Source organism: Mustelus asterias, chromosome 11 (genome assembly GCF_964213995.1).
Source record: "Mustelus asterias chromosome 11, sMusAst1.hap1.1, whole genome shotgun sequence".
NCBI lineage: Eukaryota > Metazoa > Chordata > Chondrichthyes > Carcharhiniformes > Triakidae > Mustelus > Mustelus asterias.
In genome coordinates, this window is record NC_135811.1 from 55,416,277 (window position 1) to 55,440,066 (window position 23,790).

The 23,790-nt window shown below is 45.4% G+C and overlaps 3 non-coding genes across 3 annotated transcripts; all 3 read right to left on the reverse strand.

The window, feature by feature from the left end:
• Positions 1-4,122: 4,122 nt before the first annotated feature.
• LOC144501052 (U1 spliceosomal RNA) lies at positions 4,123-4,286 on the reverse strand. The gene has a single exon (XR_013499039.1). It is a non-coding gene; the product is annotated as a U1 spliceosomal RNA (small nuclear RNA).
• Positions 4,287-9,560: 5,274 nt separating this feature from the next.
• Positions 9,561-9,723, reverse strand: LOC144501055 (U1 spliceosomal RNA). Its single transcript, XR_013499042.1, has one exon. It is a non-coding gene; the product is annotated as a U1 spliceosomal RNA (small nuclear RNA).
• An 11,974-nt stretch (positions 9,724-21,697) lies between these two features.
• LOC144501053 (U1 spliceosomal RNA) lies at positions 21,698-21,861 on the reverse strand. Its single transcript, XR_013499040.1, has one exon. It is a non-coding gene; the product is annotated as a U1 spliceosomal RNA (small nuclear RNA).
• Positions 21,862-23,790: the final 1,929 nt, after the last annotated feature.

Sequence of the window (23,790 nt, forward strand, 5' to 3'; positions counted from 1 at the left end):
CGCACAACCTCAAACAGACCATTGTCCGCAGCAAACTACCCAGCCTTCAGGAGAACAGTGACCACGACACCACACAACCCTGCCACAGCAACCTCTGCAAGACATGCCGGATCATTGACACAGATGCCATCATCTCACGTGAGAACACAATCCACCAGGTACACGGTACATACTCTTGCAACTCGGCCAACGTTGTTTACCTGATACGCCGCAGGAAAGGATGTCCTGAGGCATGGTACATTGGGGAAACTATGCAGACGCTGCGACAGCGGTTGAATGAACACCGCTCGACAATCACCAGGCAAGACTGTTCTCTTCCTGTTGAGGAGCACTTCAGCGGTCACGGGCATTCAGCCTCTGATATTCAGGTAAGCGTTCTCCAAGGCGGCCTTCGCAACACACGACGGCGCAGAGTCGCTGAGCAGAAACTGATAGCCAAGTTCCGCACACACGAGGACGGCCTCAACTGGGATATTGGGTTCATGTCACACTATCTGTAACCCCCACAGTTGCCTGGACCTGCCGAGTTTCACTGGCTGTCTTGTCTGGAGACAATACATATCTTTTTATCCTGTCTTGATGCTCTCTCCACTCACATTGTTTTGTTTCTTAAAGACTTGATTAGTTGTAAGTATTCGCATTCCAACCATTATTCATGTAAATTGAGTCTCTGTCTTTATATGCCCTGTTTGTGAACAGAATTCCCACTCACCTGAAGAAGGGGCTTGGAGCTCCGAAAGCTTGTGTGGCTTTTGCTACCAAATAAACCTGTTGGACTTTAACCTGGTGTTGTTAAACTTCTTTACTATATTTGGCAGTGACAGAGAGAAGGAGGCCAGCGATCGGGGCTGGCCATCAGGGGGGAGGGGTCAGGGCTGCGGGGTGGGGCGGGCTGGTCAAGACTGCTGATGTTGGGTTAGGTTGGGTTGAATGGGGTGGGGTGGTGGGGGCAGTGATTGGGGTGTGGGAGGGGTCACACGGCCAGCTGTCGGGGCACTGCGCATGTGCTGATTTCCACTCTGACACATCAGCGCATGCGCAGTGGCTCACTCAGTGCTATGCTGCCGGCCTCCTGAGTGGGAAAAGCTAGGAACGCCCCATCCCCAGCTTTTTAATGATATTCATGCGAGTGCACAAAGCGAGGGAGATTCTGTTTTTATGCAAATTGGACACTTCAAATTTCTTTGGGAGAATGCCACCCGTTGTTTCCAGAACTGAATCAATGGACCTCGTTCAGGTGAGATGTCTCTGGCACCCAATTTGATATGCACGTGTCAATTTCTTGTTGTCATGTTGTTCACACGATGGTAGTTACCTGGGTCGTCTGCTATGGTGGGCTCCCATTAACTGAGTTTTCTGATGGCAATGATCTCATGTCATTGGGATGATAGTGTGATGTCCTGAAATAGTATTGACTTGGTTTCGATATTGACACGCTTTGATTATTAACCCCTCACTGTACAGCTGGCATGAGTGTGTTGGGGTTTGGTCTGTTTATTTGCATTGTAAGTAGTCTCACAACACCAGGTTAAAGTCCAACAGGTTTATTTGCTAGCACGAGCTTTTGGAGTGCTGCCCCTTCAGCAGGTGATCACTTTAACCCAGTGTTAACAAAGAACAAAGAACAAAGAAAATTACAGCACAGGAACAGGCCCTACGGCCCTCCAAGCCGGCACTGTCCATGCTGCCCGACTTAACTAAAACCCCCTACCCTTCCAGGGACCATATCCCTCTATTCCCATCCTATTCATGTACTTGTCAAGATGTCCCTTAAAAGTCACTACCATAGCCGCTTCCACTACCTCCCCCGGCAACGTGTTCCAGGCACCCACTACTCTCTGTGTACAAAATCTGCCTCGTACATCTCCTTTAAACCTTGCCCCTCGCACCTTAAACCTATGCCCCCTAGTAATTGACTCTTCCACCCTGGGAAAAAGCTTCTGACTATCCACTCTGTCCATGCCTCTCATAATCTTGTAGACTTCTATCAGGTCTCCCCTCAATCTCCGTCGCTCCAGTCAGAACAAACCAAGTTTCTCCAACCTCTCCTCAAAGCTAATGCCCTCCATACCAGGCAACATCCTGGTAAATCTTTTCTGTACCCTCTCCAAAGCCTCCACATCCTCCTGGTAGTGTGGCGACCAGAATTGAACACTATATTCCAAGTGCGGCCTAACTAAGGTTCTATAAATCTGCAACATGAATTGCCAATTTTTAAACTCAATGCCCCGGCCGATGAAGGCAAGCATGCCGTATGTCTCCTTGACTACCTTCGCCACCTGCATTGCCACTTTCATAGAGTCATAGAGGTTTAAAGCATGGAAACAGGCCCTTCGGCCCAACTTGTCCATGCCGCCCTTTCTTCTTCTTTAAAACCCCTAAGCTAATCCCAATTGCCCGCATTTGGCCCATATCCCTTTATACCCATCATACCTATGTAACTGTCTAAATGCTTTTTAAAAGACAAAATTGTACCTGCCTCTACTACTACCTCTGGCAACTTGTTCCAGACACTCACCATCCTCTGTGTGAACAAATTGCCCCTCTGGACACTTTTGTATCTCTCCCCTCTCACCTTAAATCTATGCCCTCTAGTTTTAGACTCCCCTATCTTTGGCAAAAGATGTTGACTATCTAGCTGATCTGTGCCCCTCATTATTTTATAGACCTCTATAAGGTCACCCCTCAGTCTCCTACGCTCCAGAGGAAAACTGTCCCAGTCTATCCAGCCTCTCCTTATAACTCAATCCATCAAGTCCCGGTAGCATCCTAGTAAATCGTTTCTGCACACTTTCTAGTTCAATAATATCCTTTCTATAATAGGGTGACCAGAATTGCACACAGTATTCCAAGTGTGGCTTTATCAATGTATTGTACAACTTCAACAAGACGTCCCAACCCCTTTCAGTGACCTGTGTACCTGTACGCCCAGATCCCTTTGCCTATCAATACTCTTAAGGGTTCTGCCATTTACTGTATATTTCCTATCTGTATTAGACCTTCCAAAATGCATTACCTCACATTTGTCCGGATTAAACTCCATCTGCCATCTCTCCGCCCAAGTTTCCAACTGATCTATATCCTGCTATATCCTCTGATGGTCCTCATTGCTATCCGCAAATCCACCAACATTTGTGTCATCCACAAACTTACTAATCAATCCAGTTACATTTTCCTCCAAATCATTTATATATATTACAAACAGCAAAGGTCCCAGCACTGATCCCTGAGGAAAATCACTTGTCACAGCCCTCCATTCAGAAACACATCCTTCCACTGCTACCCTCTGTCTTCTTTGACCGATGTGGAGATGCCGGCGTTGGACTGGGGTAAACACAGTAAGATGTTTAACAACACCAGGTTAAAGTCCAACAGGTTTATTTGGTAGCAAAAGCCACACAAGCTTTTGGAGCTCCAAGCCCCTTCTTCAGGCTTGGGGCTTGGAGCTCCAAAAGCTTGTGTGGCTTTTGCTACCAAATAAACCTGTTGGACTTTAACCTGGTGTTGTTAAACTTCTTACTACCTTCTTTGACCGAGCCAGTTCTGTATCCACCTTGCCAGCTCACCTCTGATCCCATGCAACATCACCTTCTGCACCAGTCTGCCATGAGGGGCCTTGTCAAAGGCCTTACTGAAGTCCATGTAGACAACATCCACTGCCCTACCCTCATCAATCATCTTCGTCACTTCCTCCCAGTAGTTGTGAGACTACTTACTGTACTTACTGTACCTACCCCAGTCCAATGTCGACAACTCCACATTATGTTTATACGGGGAGAATGTGCAAACTGCACACAGACGCTGGAATCTTAAAAGGTCAAAAGCTTCTCCTTCTTAAAATGTGCTTCTCTGAGTTATGATGAAACTGATGCAGTGCCACAGAAGCAGAGAGAGAGGAAATCATCTGCAGGAGGAGGCAGCCTGAATGAAAAAGACATAACTTTAAAAGTGGTTGAATATTTAAAAAAATAAAGGCAAAAAAAACCTGGGTGGATTAAACGAGCAATCGCCTCAACCAGAGCAGGGGAATCTATTGGATTAGAACGACAATACATTGCATGCAGTTGCTACAGCTCCCCCTTTTGGAAAAAGCCAAAACCAGTTCTATTTTTGTTTATAAGCCAGGGGAGAGCGCGAACGCAGTCCCCCACTACCACAAATTTTGCAGTCGAGTATCCCGCATTTGGGGACATCGCAGGCGTCAGCACACCCGAAGTGCAATGGGTTAGCCTCGTCCTGGGCGAACTACCTGCTTGATCATAGTTTCACCCCTGCCAGGTAAGTATGCTCAATACTCGCCGACGCTGCCAGCCAACACCAAACACTACATCTTACAGTCATACTTACTACGTGTCAAACTATAAATTGTCGTTTTGTTCAGAATGTTCCCGATCATATTCCTTCAATCCTTCCATCTTATTTTGAGAAATGTTTTTAATGTTCTTATCTCTTCAGCAAAGATTGATGCAACGTCCGCTGCCTTATTTGCATACTGCCCATAAAAGGAAATGAACAGCCTTCTGCTGCTTCAACCCAGGGACTGTTTTCCAGGAGAAAAAACCATTTCCTGTCTAACTTTGTTCAGGAAGGAAAGATTTAACTTTTCAGAAACTGAGTGGGGGGGGGGGGGGGGGGGGTAGAGAGAGAGATTGATGGGAGGGTTTGGAGTGGTGAAGATGTTGCTTGTTGGCTGCAGGAGAAGTTGCTGGGGCCATGAGGAGGTTATTGAGGGGTTTCTGAGGGCAATTCAGATTAATGTTCATGGTGGGGGGTTATTCAGGGTCACGGGATGGTCATGCGGATAGGGGTTATTGCGGATCACGGAATGGTCATGCGGGTTATTGGGGGTCATGGGATGGTCATGGGGGTTATTGGGGGTCATGGGATGTCATGGGGATGGGGATGTTGGGGGGTCACAGGATGGTCATGGAAGAATTGGGTTATTGGGGGTCACGGAATGGTCATGAGGGTTATAGGGGGTCATGGGATGGTCATGGGGGTTATTGGGGGTCATGGGATGTCATGGGGATGGGGATGTTGGGGGGTCACAGGATGGTCATGGGAGAATGGGGTTATTGGGGGTCACGGAACGGTCATGGGGGTTGTAGGGGGTCATGGTATGATCATGGGGATGGGGTTATTGGGGGTCATGGGGGGATGGGATGTGTGAGGTGGACTCTGGCTCTAACTGACTGAGGGAATGCTGCCTGCAATATGGATACTATCTAACTTTTTTTTTGCAAATCATACTCTACTCATAGAACGTTTGAAAGGAACATTTTACCTGGGCAGCACGATGGCACAATGGTTAGCTCTGCTGCCTCACAGCCATCGACGCCTCACAGCGCCAGGGTCCCAGGTTCAATTCAATTTCAAATTGTCAGAACTGGAAAGCGCAATCTTATCCACATTTTCTCCAGAGACCAAGATACATTCTGGCAACCTAGATTTATAGATTTATCTCCCCCATGCTCACACCTAATACTTCACATTTTTACCACGAAACAAGGATCATAAACATAAACAACTGCCTGAACCATCTGGACCTCTGTGCCATTCACACATTCTGATCAGTCAACGGACACTTTCAGCACCTTCTCAGCCTTCTGTAATCCTCATTTACATTTCCTTTGTCCAATTACAGCTCTACCACACCTTCATAGTATAAATCTTGTCTGATTTTCTTTGCTCTGAGCTCTGATGAAGGTTCATCCAGATTGAAACGTTGGGTCTATTCTCTCCCAGTAAGAAGTCTCACAACACCAGGTTAAAGTCCAACAGGTTTATTTGGTAGCAAATACCATGAGCTTTCGGAGAGCTGCTCCTCCATCAGATGGAGTGGAAATGTGCTCTCAAACAGGGCACAGAGACACAACATCAAGTTACAGAATACTGATTAGAATGCGAATCCCTAAAGCCAGCCAAGTCTTAAAGGTACAGACAATGTGGGTGGAGGGAGCATTAAACACAGGTTAAAGAGATGTGTATTGTCTCCAGACAGACAATTCTGTAGTCTGTAGTCTGTAGTCTCCAGACAGACAATACACAATACTTAAAAGTCACTACCATAGCCGCTTCCACTACCTCCCCCGGCAACGAGTTCCAGGCACCCACTACACTCTGTGTACAAAATCTGCCTCGTACATCTCCTTTAAACCTTGCCCCTCGCACCTTAAACCTATGCCCCCTAGTAATTGACTCTTCCACCCTGGGAAAAAGCTTCTGACTATCCACTCTGTCCATGCCTCTCATAATCTTGTAGACTTCTATCAGGTCTCCCCTCAACCTCCGTCACTCCAGTGAGAACAAACCAAGTTTCTCCAACCTCTCCTCAAAGCTAATGCCCTCCATGCCAGGCAACATCCTGGTAAATCTTTTCTGTACCCTCTCCAAAGCCTCCACATCCTCCTGGTAGTGTGGCGACCAGAATTGAACACTATATTCCAAGTGCGGCCTAACTAAGGTTCTATAAAGCTGCAACATGAATTGCCAATTTTTAAACTCAATGCCCCGGCCGATGAAGGCAAGCATGCCGTATGTCTCCTTGACTACCTTCGTCACCTGCACAGCCACTTTCATAGAGTCATAGAGGTTTACAGCATGGAAACAGGCCCTTCGGCCCAACTTGTCCATGCCGCCCTTTCTTCTTTAAAACCCCTAAACTAATCCCAATTGCCCGCATTTGGCCCATATCCCTTTATACCCATAGTACCTATGTAACTGTCTAAATGCTTTTTAAAAGACAAAATTGTACCCGCCTCTACTACTACCTCTGGCAACTTGTTCCAGACACTCACCACTCTCTGTGTGAACAAATTGCCCCTCTGGACACTTTTGTATCTCTCCCCTCTCACCTTAAATCTATGCCCTCTAGTTTTAGACTCCCCTACCTTTGGGAAAAGATGTTGACTATCTAGCTGATCTGTGCCCCTCATTATTTTATAGACATCTATACGGTCACCCCTCAGTCTCCTACGCTCCAGAGGAAAACTGTCCCAGTCTATCCAGCCTCTCCTTATAACTCAATCCATCAAGTCCCGGTAGCATCCTAGTAAATCGTTTCTGCACACTTTCTAGTTCAATAATATCCTTTCTATAATAGGGTGACCAGAATTGCACACAGTATTCCAAGTGTGGCTTTATCAATGTATTGTACAACTTCAACAAGACGTCCCAACCCCTTTCAGTGACCTGTGTACCTGTACGCCCAGATCCCTTTGCCTATCAATACTCTTAAGGGTTCTGCCATTTACTGTATATTTCCTATCTGTATTAGACCTTCCAAAATGCATTACCTCACATTTGTCCGGATTAAACTCCATCTGCCATCTCTCCGCCCAAGTTTCCAACTGATCTATATCCTGCTATATCCTCTGATGGTCCTCATTGCTATCCGCAAATCCACCAACATTTGTGTCATCCACAAACTTACTAATCAATCCAGTTACATTTCCCTCCAAATCATTTATATATATTACAAACAGCAAAGGTCCCAGCACTGATCCCTGAGGAAAATCACTTGTCACAGCCCTCCATTCAGAAACACATCCTTCCACTGCTACCCTCTGTCTTCTTTGACCGATGTGGAGATGCTGGCGTTGGACTGGGGTAAACACAGTAAGAAGTTTAACAACACCAGGTTAAAGTCCAACAGGTTTATTTGGTAGCAAAAGCCACACAAGCTTTCGGAGCTCCAAGCCCCTTCTTCAGGCTTGGGGCTTGGAGCTCCAAAAGCTTGTGTGGCTTTTGCTACTAAATAAACCTGTTGGACTTTAACCTGGTGTTGTTAAACTTCGTACTACCTTCTTTGACCGAGCCAGTTCTGTATCCACCTTGCCAGCTCACCTCTGATCCCATGCAACTTCACCTTCTGCACCAGTCTGCCATGAGGGGCCTTGTCAAAGGCCTTATTGAAGTCCATGTAGACAACATTCACTGCCCTACCCTCATCAATCATCTTCGTCACTTCCTCCCAGTAGTTGTGAGACTACTTACTGTACTTATTGTACCTACCCCAGTCCAACATCGACAACTCCACATCATGTTTATTTACAGTAATTATGTCCGAGGATTTTGAGGTTTTTATAAAAGTCCAATTGGAGGGGATTCCAATCTTACATCGCACACACGCCTGTTTCACAGTCTAGCACAGTGATATGGGGAAAATATTAAAAACCGTGATATTTCATCACACATGCAATGGGATTACAGCAGCAGGAGTGCTGAAGCAGGGTGGAGTCTGATGATGTTACAGGAGGTGGAAATAGCCGGTCTTTGCACTGGCATATATGTTCAGAAGCAAATCTCAAGGTTAAACTGGCACCAATATTGTAGGAACTCTGGTTCAGCCTAAAAATGGCCTGGGATAGAATCTGCTAGGTCATATGGTATATTGCTGGCTTCAGTCTTGTCAGAATCTATCATAAAATCCCTACAGTGCAGAAGAAGGCCATTCAGCCCATCAAGTCTGCACCAACTCTCCAACAGAGCATCATACACAGGTCCTCCCCACATCCTTGTGACATAAGAACATAAGAAATAGGAGCAGGAGTAGGCCATTTAGCCCCTCGAGCCTGCCCCGCCATTCAATAAGATCATGGCTGATCTGAAGTGAATCAGTTCCACTTACCCGCCTGATCCCTATCACGCCTAATTCCCTTACCGATCAGGAATCCATCTATCCATGATTTAAACATATTCAACGAGGTAGCCTCCACCACTTCAGTGGGCAGAGAATTCCAGAGATCCACCACCCTCTGAGAGAAGAAGTTCCTCCTCAACTCTGTCCTAAACTGACCCCCCTTTATTTTGAGGCTGTGCCCTCTAGTTCCCTTTCTAAGAATCTTTCCACCTCTACCCTATCCAGCCCCTTCATTATCTTATAGGTCTCTATAAGATCCCCCCTCAGCCTTCTAAATTCCAACGAATACAAACCCAATCTGCTCAGTCTCTCCTTATAGTCAACACCCCTCATCTCTGGTATCAACCTGGTGAACCTTCTCTGCACTCCCTCCAAGGCCAATATATCCTTCTGCAAATAAGGGGACCAATACTGCGCACAGTATTCCATATGTGACCCCACATATTTATTCCACTAATCCCCCTAATTTACATATCTTTGGACACCAAGGGGCAATTTAGTATGGTCAATGAACCTAATCCAGTGTGGGAGGAAACCGGAGCACCCAGAGGAAACCCATGCAGATACGGGGAGAATGTGCAAACTGCACACAGACGCTGGAATCTTAAAAGGTCAAAAGCTTCTCCTTCTTAAAATGTGCTTCTCTTGAGTTATGATGAAACTGATGCAGTCCCACAGAAGCAGAGAGAGAGGAAATCATCTGCAGGAGGAGGCAGCCTGAATGAAAAAGACATAACTTTAAAAGTGGTTGAATATTTAAAACAATAAAGGCAAAATAAAACCTGGGGGGATTTAACTAACAATCGCCTTAACCAGAGCAGGGGAATCCATTGGATTCGAACGACAGTAGATTGCATGCAATTGCTACAGCTCCCCCTTTTGGAAAAAGCCAAAACCAGTTCTATTTTTGTTTATAAGCCAGGGGAGAGCGCGAACGCAGTCCCCACTACCACAAATTTTGCAGTCGAGTATCCCGCATTTGGGGACATCGCAGGCGTCAGCACACCCGAAGTGCAATGGGTTAGCCTCGTCCTGGGCGAACTACCTGCTTGATCATAGTTTCACCCCTGCCAGGTAAGTATGCTCAATACTCGCCGACGCTGCCAGCCAACACCAAACACTACATCCTACAGTCATACTTACTACGTGTCAAACTATAAATTGTCGCTTTGTTTAGAATGTTCTATATCATATCCCTTCAATCCTTCCATCTTATTTTGAGAAATGTTTTTAATGTTCTTATCTCTTCAGCAAAAGTTGATGCAACGTCCGCTGCCTTATTTGCATACTGCCCATAAAAGGAAATGAACAGCCTTCTGCTGCTTCAACCCAGGGACTGTTTTCCAGGAGAAAAAACCATTTCCTGTCTAACTTTGTTCCCGAAGGAAAGATTTAACTTTTCAGAAACTGCGTTGTGGGTGGGGTGGGGTGGGGGTGCAGAGAGAGATTGATGGGAGGGTTTGGAGTGGTGAAGATGTTGCTTGTTGGCTGCAGGGGAAGTTGCTGGGGCCATGAGGAGGTTATTGAGGGGTTTCTGAGGGCAATTCAGATTAATGTTCATGGTGAGGGGTTATTCAGGGTCACGGGTGGTCATGGGGATAGGGGTTATTGGGGATCACGGAATGGTCATGCGGGTTATTGGGGGTCAAGGGATGGTCATGGGGGTTATTGGGGGTCATGGGATGTCATGGGGATGTTGGGGGGTCACAGGATGGTCATGGGAGAATGGGGTTATTGGGGGTCACGGAATGGTCATGAGCGTTATAGGGGGTCATGGGATGGTCATGGGGGTTATTGGGGCTCATGGGATGTCATGGGGATGGGGATGTTGGGGGGTCACAGGATGGTCATGGGAGAATGGGGTTATTGGGGGTCATGGAATGGTCATGGGGGTTATAGGGGGTCATGGGCTGATCATGGGGATGGGGTTATTGGGGGTCATGGGATGGTCATGGGGGGATGGGATGTGTGAGGTGGACTCTGGCTCTAACTGACTGAGGGAATGCTGCCTGCAATATGGATACCATATAACTTTTTTTTGCAACTTATACTCTAATCATAGAACATTTAAAAGAAACATTTTACCTGGGCAGCACGATGGCACAGTGGTTAGCTCTGCTGCCTCACAGCCATCGACGCCTCACAGCGCCAGGGTCCCAGGTTCAATTCAATTTCAAATTGTCAGAACTGGAAAGCGCAATCTTATCCACATTTTCTCCAGAGACCAAGATACATTCTGGCAACCTAGATTTATAGATTTATCTCCCCCATGCTCACACCTAATACTTCACATTTTTACCACGAAACAAGGATCATAAACATAAACAACTGCCTGAACCATCTGGACCTCTGTGCCATTCACACATTCTGATCAGTCAACGGACACTTTCAGCACCTTCTCAGCCTTCTGTAATCCTCATTTACATTTCCTTTGTCCAATTACAGCTGTACCACACCTTCATAGTATAAATCTTGTCTGATTTTCTTTGCTCTGAGCTCTGATGAAGGTTCATCCAGATTGAAACGTTGGGTCTATTCTCTCCCAGTAAGAAGTCTCACAACACCAGGTTAAAGTCCAACAGGTTTATTTGGTAGCAAATACCATAAGCTTTCGGAGCGCTGCTCCTTCATCAGATGGAGTGGAAATGTGCTCTCAAACAGGGCACAGAGACACAACATCAAGTTACAGAATACTGATTAGAATGCGAATCCCTAAAGCCAGCCAAGTCTTAAAGGTACAGACAATGTGGGTGGAGGGAGCATTAAACACAGGTTAAAGAGATGTGTATTGTCTCCAGACAGACAGTTATTTGCTACCAAATAAACCTGTTGGACTTTAACCTGGTGTTGTTAAACTTCTTACTGTGTTCACCCATAGAACCATAGAACCATAGAAAATTACAGCTCAGAAACAGGCCTTTTGGCCCTTTTTGTCTGTGCTGAACCATTTTATGCCTAGTCCCATTGACCTGCACTTGGACCATATCCCTCCACACCCCTCTCATCCATGAACCCGTCCAAGTTTTTCTTAAATGTTAAAACCCCGCATTTACCACTTTATCCGGCAGCTCATTCCACACTCCCACCACTCTGCGTGAAGAAGCCCCCCCTAATATTCCCTTTAAACTTTTCTCCTTTCACCCTTAACCCATGCCCTCTGGTTTTTTTCTCCCCTAGCCTCAGCGGAAAAAGCCTGCTTGCATTCACTCTATCTATACCCATCAAAATCTTATACACCTCTATCAAATCTCCCCTCAATCTTCTACGCTCCAGGGAATAAAGTCCCAACCTATTCAATCTCTCTCTCTAACTCAGCTTCTCAAGTCCCGGCAACATCCTTGTGAACCTTCTCTGCACTCTTTCAATCTTATTTACATCCTTCCTGTAACTAGGTGACCAAAACTGTACACAATACTCCAAACTCGGCCTCACCAATGCCTCATATAACCTTACCATAACACTCCAACTTTTATACTCGATACTCCGATTTATAAAGGCCAATGTACCAAAGGCACTCTTTACGACCCTATCCACCTGTGACGTCACTTTTAGGGAATTCTGTACCTGTATTCCCAGATCCCTCTGTTCAACTGCACTCTTCAGAGTCCTACCATTTACCCTGTACGTTCTTCTTTGGTTTGTCCTTCCAAAGTGCAATATCTCACACTTGTCTGCGTTAAATTCCATTTGCCATTTTTCAGCCCATTTTTCTAGTTGGTCCAAATCCTCTGCAAGCTTTGAAAACCTTCCTCACTGTCCACTACACCTCCAATCTTTGTATCATCAGCAAACTTGCTGATCCAATTTACCACATTATCATCCAGATCATTGATATAGATGACAAACAACAATGGACCCAACACCGATCCCTGCGGCACACCACTAGTCACAGGCCTCCACTCAGAGAAGCAATCCTCCACAACCACTCTCTGGCTTCTTCCACTGAGCCAGTGTCTTATCCAATTTACTACCTCCCCATGTATACCTAGCGACTGAACCTTCCTAACTAACCTCCCATGAGGGACCTTGTCAAAGGCCTTGCTGAAATCCAGGTAGACAACATCCACCGCCTTCCCTTCATCCACTTTCCTGGTAACCTCCTCGAAAAACTCTAATAGATTGGTCAAACATGACCTACCACGCACAAAGCCATGTTGACTCTCCCTAATAAGTCCCTGTCTATCCAAATATTTGTAGATCCTATCCCTTATCACACCTTCCAATAACTTGCCCACCACCGACGTCAAACTTACTGGCCGATAATTTCCCGGATTTCTTTTGGAACCTTTTTTAAACAACTGAACAACATGAGCCACCCTCCAATCATCCGGCATCTCCCCCGTGAATACTGACATTTTAAATATGTCTGCCAGGGCCCCTGCAAGTTCAACACAAGCTTCCCTCAAGGTCCGTGGGAATACCCTGTCCGGTCCTGGGGATTTATCCACTCTGATTTGCCTCAAGACAGCGAGCACCTCCTCCCCTTTAATCTGTAAAGGTTCCATGGCCTCCCTACCAGTTTGCCCTATTTCCGTTTCCTCAGTAAATACGGATGCAAAAAAACTATTTAGTATCTCCCCCATCTCTTTTGGTTCCATACACAGTCTACCACTCTGGTCTTCAAGAGGACCAATTTTATCCCTCACTATCCTTTTGCTCCTAACATACCTATAGAAGCTCTTTGGATTTTCCTTCACTCTGTCTGCCAAAGCAACCTCATGTCTTCTTTTAGTCCTCCTGATTTCCCTCTTAAGTAGTTTCTTGCACTTTTTATACTCCTCGAGCATCTGATGTGTTCCTTGCTGCCTGTACATTTCATACAACTCTCTCTTCCTCTTAATCAGTGTTACAATCTCCCTCAAGAACCAAGGTTCCTTATTCCCATTTACTTTGCCTTTAATCCTGACAGGAACATACAAACTCTGCACTCTCAAAATTTCTCCTTTGAAGGCCTCCCACTTTCCATTTACACCCTTACCAGAGAACAGCCTGTGCCAATCCACACTTCCCAGATCCCTTCTCATTTCATCAAATTTGGCCTTTTTCCAGTTCAGAACTTCAACCCGAGGACCAGATCTATCCTTATCCACGATCAGGTTGAAACTAAATGCATTATGATCACTGGATCCAAAGTGTTCCCTCACAGTCACATCCATCACCTGCCCTAACTCATTTCCCAATAGGAGATCCAATATCGCATCCTCTCTAGTTGGCACCTCTATATACTGATGTAGAAAATTCTCCTGAACACATTTTACAAAATCTACCCCGTCTAAACCTTTAACAGTATGCGAGTCCCAATCTATATGTGGAAAATTAAAATCCCCTACTATCACAACTTTGTGTTTCTTGCAGTTGTCAGCTGTCTCTCCGCTGATTTGCTCCTCCAATTCTCGCTGACTATTGGGTGGTCTATAATACAAGCCCATTAATGTGGTCATACCTTTCCTGTTTCTCAGCTCCACCCATAGGGCCTCTGTAGACAAGCTCCCTAATCTATCCTGCCTGAGTACCGCTGTAACATTTTCCCTGACCAACAATGGCACCCCCCCACCTTTTATCCCTCTGCCTCTATCCCGCCTGAAACATTGGAACCCTGGAACATTGAGCTGCCAGTCCTGCCCCTCCTGTAGCCAAGTTTCACTCATGGATATAATGTCATACTTCCATGTGTCTATCCACGCCTTCAGCCCATCTGCCTTCCCCACAATACTCCTGGCATTGAAATAGACACACCTCAAAAAATTATTTCCACCACACTCTACCCTTCCATTTGTGATTTTGCTTGAACTAACCTGTCTTTTTACCCCTGCTCCACTATCTGCTCTGGCACTCTGGTTCCCATCCCCCTGCAAATCTAGTTTAAACGCTCCCCAATAATACTAGCCCCAGTCCAACGCCGCCACCTCCACATCTATTCTCTCCCCACAGATGCTGTCAGACCCGCCGAGATATTCCAGCATTTTCTGTTTTTGTTTATTATAAGGATCATAAACAGTTTTCTTTACCTTCTAGTACAGCATCAGTTTTACATCCGTGCAGGAAATTGCACTGTCCTGACTTTAGTGAACAAAGCCACAGAAGAATCAATGGTTGTTATATGTGGGGAGACCAAATGTAGTGATATTGTCATTGGACTAGTAATCCAGAAACCTAGACTAATGTTATGGGGCCCTGGGTCTGAATCCCACCATATCTGAGTTCAATAAAGAAAATCAGTAATTAAAAGTCTCATGGTGACCATGAAGCCACTACTGATAGTTGCAAATACCAGGTATCTGTGGACCTGTATGCCCAGATATCTCTGTATGTCAATGCTCTAAGGGTTCTGCCATACCTGAAGATAAGAGGACTCCCATTTAAGACAGAGGTCAGGAGGGATCCATTTCTGTCAGAGGACTGTTAGTATTTGGAGTTCTCTTCCATTGGAGGCTGGGCCATTGACTATATTCAAAGTGAGTTAGACAGATTTTGATTGACAAGGGAGTAAAGAGCTATGGGAAACAGACGGGAAAAAGTACCATTAAAAGGCCACAGTCAGATCAGCCATGGTCTCATTGAGTAGTGGACCAGGCTTGATGGGCCGAATGGCCTACTCCAACTTCTGTTTTTTATGTTCTTATTTACAACTTACGGATATTTTACCATAATACTGGGGACCATCTTCCTTCCAATGATAGGAATTCTGAGCTGAAATCCTACTTTTATTCATTTAATGGGAAGATGTGGAATTATTGCAAAATGAGTGATCACTAAAACCTACATCTTAGACTGTTCCATGAAATACAGTCACAAATGAAATCTGGATCTGTGTCCAGTCAATGGTGTGCAGTTTCACAGACCACGGTGTTGAGATGTAGAGGTGGCATTTTAGAATATTAAGCCTGTTATTAAGCCCACTTGGGGATAAAGGACATTAATCATTGTATCTGGTGTGCCAAGTTACAGTCAAAACAAAACTGCTGCCATAACCCCTTTTTTCGATGACCGATACTTGATTTTCAGCTGATGACACTCAACATTCTGGAGTTCGGCACGCGCACAAAACAGGCTAAAAAAAGGGGAAAGCTTTCAGTAATTTGGCGCTTGAATCTGGCAAAAATACCCCACCCTGCAGCACCCCAAAACAGCCTTACGCCACACCGTTCAACACTTTTCAGTCTTTTCTCCCCACTACTAAAGGACAGGAAATCTTTAATTCATCTCTCACTCAGGCTTCTCACTTCTATTCTCCTGGCACGGTGGCACAGTGGCACAGTGGTTAGCACTGCTGTCGCACAGCACCAGGGTCCCGGGTTCGACTCCTGGCTTGGGCCACAGTCTGTGCGGAGTCTGCACGTTGTCTGCGTGGGTTCCCTCCGGGTGCTCCGGTTTCCTCCCACAGTCCGAAAGACGTGCTGGTTAGGTGCATTGGCCATGCTAAATTCTCCCTCAGTTTCCCAAACAGACACCGGAGTGTGGCAACTAGGGAATATTCACAGTAACTTCATTGCGGTGTTAATGTAAGCCTACTTGTGACTAATAATAAATAAACTTTGACCCATTTTTATGTTAAATAAACTTTAACACCCTGCCATATACACACTCACACTGCTAGACCCGCCACTGCATTGTGGACAGGGTACTAGACACTACCTTCTTTTATCATGGGATCCCAGAATTATTACGAAACAGAAGGAAGCCATTTGGGCCACTGTGGCTGCACCAGATCTCCCAACGTGCATCATGAGCGTGGCACAGTAGCACAGTGGTTAGCACTGCTGCCTCACAGCTCCAGGGACCCAGGTTCATTCCTGGCTTGTGGAGTCTGCACATTCTCCCCGTGTCTGCGTGAGTTTCCTCCGGGTGCTCCAGTTTCCTCCCACAGTCCGAAAGACGTGCTGGTTAGGTGCACTGGCCATGTTAAGTTCTTCCTCAGTGTACCCAACAGGCACAGGAGTGTGACGATTAAGGGATTTTCACAGTAACTTAATTGCAATGTTAATGTAAGCCTACTTGTGACACTAATAAATAAACTTTTAAACTTTTTTAAAACTTTAAACTTGATTTTGTCCCTTTTTCCCAAACCCCGGCACATTGTTTCTATTCAAGTAATCATCTAATGTCCTCTTGAATGCCTCGATTGAACCTGCCTCCATCACACTCCCAGGCAGTGCATTCCAGACCCCGAACCACTCGCTGCGTGAAAAGGTTTTTTTCTTACATCACATTTGCAACGTACAAGGGTCACAAGTCTATGTTGATTGAATAAATCAAATTGTATTTTTGGTACGGAATACTCTCGGAGTGTAGTGATATTAATGGATTTTAATTGTATAATCACATGCATGCTTGCATAGAAATCGAAAAAACAGTGGCCTTGATTATTACCAAATAGTTGTGTAACTATCCAGTTGGTTTCATTGGGAAATAAAAACAGAAAATGCCGGGAATACTCAGCAGGTCAGGAAACATCTGTGGAGAGAAACAGAGTTAACATTTCAACTGACAAGCCTTCATCAGATTCATTCACATTTTCAGCACCTGCAGTATTTTATTTTTGGATTAGTTTTGAGTACCTTTTAGTTTTAAAATAAAAGCCCGGGGTCTTGAGGAAGATGGTGGAGGAGGAGGTGGTGCAGGCAGTTGTGGTAGATTACAGAGACGACTCAAAGAGGAACCTTGAGAGGGAACGTCAGGAAAATCATTCTGAAAGTATGTCTTTAAAAATCTGTATTTAAAGCCCACTGAAATGTTGATGTACTCGGAGAGATTAAACAGTTTGGGCTTGTACTTGCTGGAATTTAAAAGGATGAGGGGGGATCTGATCGAGGTATATAAAATGTTAAAAAGGGATTGATAAAGTAAATGTAGACCAAATGTTTCCTCGTATGGGGCAATCCAGAACAAGACGTCACAGGTATGGGTTGAGAGGGGGTAGATTTAAAAGCTGAGATGAGGAGGAACTACTTCTCGCAGAGGGGGGTGAATTTGTGGAACTCGCTGCCCCAGAGCGCGGTAGAGTCTGAATCATTGAATGGTTTCAAGAAGGAGATAGATAAATTTCTAATTTTAAAAAGGGAAAGAGGGATATGGAGCAGGTGGGGAGGTGGATTTGAGAGCAGGGAGAGATCAGCCATGATCTGATTGAATGGCGGAGCAGGCTCGAAGGGCTGAATTTGCCGACTTCTGCTCCTAATTCCTGTGTTCCTATGAAGTCCCATTCCCAGAATATACAGATCTTTTATATTACTTTCAAGGCGATACTTTCAGGTCAAATGAAACTTTATCCTTTATTTTATTCATTTAATGGTCTTTGCTAATTCTACATTTTTTTTGAAAAACAATGGTTAAACTTCAAGTCACTTCCCTTATCTCCCGAATGCAAATTTATGCACACACACATACACAGACACACACACACGCTCAGACACACAAACTCAGACACACACAAACAGCACCACTCAGCACACACACGCACCACTCCACCACACACACACACACACACACGCACACACACACACAGTAACGGGGAGCTGGCGGCCTGACCTTGCTGGAATAAAGGGAAACCATTGTGACCCCTCAGGAAGTCAGTGGTAAAGAGGGGATGTACCAGACTGGCTCCCTGACACTGCCCAATAGACAAAGTGGCAATGCCTGAGGGCACCTTGGCACTGCTCACCAGGCATTGGGCAGTAGTTATAAGGGGGCCCGAGTAATTGACTCATCCACCCTGGGAAAAAGCTTCTGACTATCCACTCTGTCCATGCCTCTCATAATCTTGTAGACTTCTATCAGGTCTCCCCTCAACCTCCGTCACTCCAGTGAGAACAAACCAACCTCTCCTCAAAGCTAATGCCCTCCATACCAGGCAACATCCTGGTAAATCTTTTCTGTACCCTCTCCAAAGACTCCACATCCTCCTGGTAGTGTGGCGAACAGAATTGAACACTATATTCCAAGTGCGGCCTAACTAAGGTTCTATAAAGCTGCAACATGAATTGCCAATTTTTAAACTCAATACCCTGGCCGATGAAGGCAAGCATGCCGTATGTCTCCTTGACTACCTTCGTCACCTGCATTGCCACTTTCATAGAGTCATAGAGGTTTACAGCATGGAAACAGGCCCTTCGGCCCAACTTGTCCATGCCGCCCTTTCTTCTTCTTTAAAACCCCTAAGCTAATCCCAATTGCCCGCATTTGGCCCATATCCCTTTATACCCATAGTACCTATGTAACTGTCTAAATGCTTTTTAAAAGACAAAATTGTACCTGCCTCTACTACTACCTCTGGCAACTTGTTCCAGACACTCACCATCCTCTGTGTGAACAAATTGCCCCTCTGGACACTTTTGTATCTCTCCCCTCTCACCTTAAATCTATGCCCTCTAGTTTTAGACTCCCCTATCTTTGGGAAAAGATGTTGACTATCTAACTGATCTGTGCCCCTCATTATTTTACAGACCTCTATAAGGTCACCCCTCAGTCTCCTACGCTCCAGAGGAAAACAGTCCCAGTCTATCCAGCCTCTCCTTATAACTCAATCCATCAAGTCCCGGTAGCATCCAAGTAAATCGTTTCTGCACTCTTTCTAGTTCAATAATATCCTTCCTACAATAGGGTGACCAGAATTGCACACAGTATTCCAAGTGTGGCTTTATCAATGTCTTGTACAACTTCAACAAGACGTCCCAACCCCTTTCAGTGACCTGTGTACCTGTACGCCCAGATCCCTCTGCCTATCAATACTCTTAAGGGTTCTGCCATTTACTGTATATTTCCTATCTGTATTAGACCTTCCAAAATGCATTACCTCACATTTGTCCGGATTAAACTCCATCTGCCATCTCTCCGCCCAAGTTTCCAACTGATCTATATCCTGCTATATCCTCTGATGGTCCTCATTGCTATCTGCAAATCCACCTAGATTTGTGTCATCCACAAACTTACTAATCAATCCAGTTACATTTCCCTCCAAATCATTTATATATATTACAAACAGCAAAGGTCCCAGCACTGATCCCAGAGGAAAATCACTTGTCACAGCCCTCCATTCAGAAACACATCCTTCCACTGCTACCCTCTGTCTTCTTTGACCGATGTGGAGATGTCGGCGTTGGACTGGGGTAAACACAGTAAGATGTTTAACAACACCAGGTTAAAGTCCAACAGGTTTATTTGGTAGCAAAAGCCACACAAGCTTTCGGAGCTCCAAGCCCCTTCTTCAGGCTTGGGGCTTGGAGCTCCGAAAGCTTGTGTGGCTTTTGCTACCAAATAAACCTGTTGGACTTTAACCTGGTGTTGTTAAACTTCTTACTACCTTCTTTGGCCGAGCCAGTTCTGTATCCACCTTGCCAGCTCACCTCAGATCCCATGCAACATCACCTTCTGCACCAGTCTGCCATGAGGGGCCTTGTCAAAGGCCTTATTGAAGTCCATGTAGACAACATTCACTGCCCTGCCCTCATCAATCATCTTCGTCACTTCCTCCCAGTAGTTGTGAGACTACTTACTGTACTTATTGTACCTACCCCAGTCCAACGTCGACAACTCCACATCATGTTTATTTACAGTACTTATGTCCAAGGATTTTGAGGTTTTTATAAAAGTCCAATTGGAGGGGATTCCAATCTTACATCGCACACACGCCTGTTTCACAGTCTAGCACAGTGATATGGGGAAAATATTAAAATCCGTGATATTTCATCACACATGCAATGGGATTACAGCAGCAGGAGTGCTGAAGCAGGGTGGAGTCTGATGATGTTACAGGAGGTGGAAATAGCCGGTCTTTGCACTGGCATATATGTTCAGAAGCAAATCTCAAGGTTAAACTGGCACCAATATTGTGGGAACTCTGGTTCAGCCTAAAAATGGCCTGGGATAGAATCTGCTCAGTCATATCGTTTATTGCTGGCTTCAGTCTTGTCAGAATCTATCATAAAATCCCTACAGTGCAGAAGAAGGCCATTCAGCCCATCAAGTCTGCACCAACTCTCCAACAGAGCATCATACACAGGTCTTCCCCACATCCTTGTGACATAAGAACATAAGAAATAGGAACAGGAGTAGGCCATTTAGCCCCTCGAGCCTGCCCCGCCATTCAATAAGATCATGGCTGATCAGAAGTGGATCAGTTCCACTTACCCGCCTGATCCCTATAACCCCTAATTCCCTTACCGATCAGGAATCCATCTATCCGTGATTTAAACATATTCAACTAGGTAGCCTCCACCACTTCAGTGGGCAGAGAATTCCAGAGATTCACCACCCTCTGAGAGAAGAAGTTCCTCCTCAACTCTGTCTTAAACTGACCCCCCTTTATTTTGAGGCTGTGCCCTCTAGTTCCCTTTCTAAGAATCTTTCCACCTCTACCCTATCCAGCCCCTTCATTATCTTATAGGTCTCTATAAGATCCCCCCTCAGCCTTCTAAATTCCAACGAATACAAACCCAATCTGCTCAGTCTCTCCTTATAGTCAACGCCCCTCATCTCTGGTATCAACCTGGTGAACCTTCTCTGCACTCCCTCCAAGGCCAATATATGCTTCCGCAAATAAGGGGACCAATACTGCACACAGTATTCCATATGTGACCCCACATATTTATTCCACTAATCCCCCTAATTTACATATCTTTGGACACCAAGGGGCAATTTAGTATGGTCAATGAACCTAATCCAGTGTGGGAGGAAACCGGAGCACCCAGAGGAAACCCATGCAGATACGGGGAGAATGTGCAAACTGCACACAGACGCTGGAATCTTAACAGGTCAAAAGCTTCTCCTTCTTAAAATGTGCTTCTCTGAGTTATGATGAAACTGATGCAGTGCCACAGAAGCAGAGAGAGAGCAAATCATCTGCAGGAGGAGGCAGCCTGAATGAAAAAGACATAACTTTAAAAGTGGTTGAATATTTAAAAAAATATAGGCAAAATAAAACCTGGGGGGATTTAACTAACAATCGCCTTAACCAGAGCAGGGGAATCTAATGGATTAGAAGGACAATAGATTGCATTCAGTTGCTACAGCTCCCCCTTTTGGAAAAAGCCAAAACCAGTTCTATTTTTTTTTATAAGCCAGGGGAGAGCGCGAACGCAGTCCCCCACTACCACAAATTTTGCAGTCGAGTATCCCGCATTTGGGGACATCGCAGGCGTCAGCACACCCGAAGTGCAATGGGTTAGCCTCGTCCTGGGCGAACTACCTGCTTGATCATAGTTTCACCCCTGCCAGGTAAGTATGCTCAATACTCGCCGACGCTGCCAGCCAACACCAAACACTACATCCTACAGTCATACTTACTACGTGTCAAACTATAAATTGTCGCTTTGTTTAGAATGTTCTATATCATATCCCTTCAATCCTTCCATCTTATTTTGAGAAATGTTTTTAATGTTCTTATCTCTTCAGCAGAAGTTGATGCAACGTCCGCTGCCTTATTTGCATACTGCCCATAAAAGGAAATGAACAGCCTTCTGCTGCTTCAACCCAGGGACTGTTTTCCAGGAGAAAAAACCATTTCCTGTCTAACTTTGTTCCCGAAGGAAAGATTTAACTTTTCAGAAACTGCGTTGTGGGTGGGGTGGGGGTGGAGAGAGACATTGATGGGAGGGTTTGGAGTGGTGAAGATTTTGCTTGTTGGCTGCAGGGGAAGTTGCTGGGGCCATGAGGAGGTTATTGAGGGGTTTCTGAGGGCAATTCAGATTAATGTTCATGGTGGGGGGTTATTCAGGGTCACGGGATGGTCATGGGGATAGGGGTTATTGGGGATCACGGAATGGTCATGCGGGTTATTGGGGGTCAAGGGATGGTCATGGGGGTTATTGGGGGTCATGGGATGTCATGGGGATGGGGATGTTGGGGGGTCACAGGATGGTCATGGGAGAATGGGGTTATTGGGGGTCACGGAATGGTCATGGGGGTTATAGGGGGTCATGGGGATGGGGTTATTGGTGGTCATGGGATGGTCATGGGGGGATGGGATGTGTGAGGTGGACTCTGGCTCTAACTGACTGAAGGAATGCTGCCTGCAATATGGATACTATCTAACTTTTTTTTTGCAAATCATACTCTACTCATAGAACATTTGAAAGGAACATTTTACCTGGGCAGCACGATGGCACAGTGGTTAGCTCTGCTGCCTCACAACCATCGACGCCTCACAGCGCCAGGGTCCCAGGTTCAATTCAATTTCAAATTGTCAGAACTGGAAAGCGCAATCTTATCCACATTTTCTCCAGAGACCAAGATACATTCTGGCAACCTAGGTTTATAGATTTATCTCCCCCATGCTCACACCTAATACTTCACATTTTTACCACTAAACAAGGATCATAAACATAAACAACTGCCTGAACCATCTGTACCTCTGTGCCATTCACACATTCTGACCAGTCAATGGACACTTTCAGCACCTTCTCAGCCTTCTGTAATCCTCATTTACATTTCCTTTGTCCAATTACAGCTCTACCACACCTTCATAGTATAAATCTTGTCTGATTTTCTTTGCTCTGAGCTCTGATGAAGGTTCATCCAGATTGAAACGTTGGGTCTATTCTCTCCCAGTAAGAAGTCTCACAACACCAGGTTAAAGTCCAACAGGTTTATTTGGTAGCAAATACCATAAGCTTTCGGAGCGCTGCTCCTTCATCAGATGGAGTGGAAACGTGCTCTCAAACAGGGCACAGAGACACAACATCAAGTTACAGAATACTGATTAGAATGCGAATCCCGAAAGCCAGACAAGTCTTAAAGGTACAGACAATGTGGGTGGAGGGAGCATTAAACACAGGTTAAAGAGATGTGTATTGTCTCCAGACAGATGCAGACAATGTGGGTGGAGGGAGCATTAAACACAGGTTAAAGAGATGTGTATTATCTGTCTGGAGACAATACATATCTCTTTAACCTGTGTTTAATGCTCCCTCCACCCACACTGTCTGCACCTTTAAGACCTGGCTGGCTTTAGGGATTTGCATTCTAATCAGTATTCTGTAACTTGATGTTGTGTCTCTGTGCCCTGTTTGAGAGCACATTTCCACTCCATCTGATGAAGGAGCAGCGCTCCGAAAGCTTATGGTATTTGCTACCAAATAAACCTGTTGGACTTTAACCTGGTGTTGTGAGACTTCTTACTGTGTTCACCCCAGTCCAACGCCGGCACCTCCACA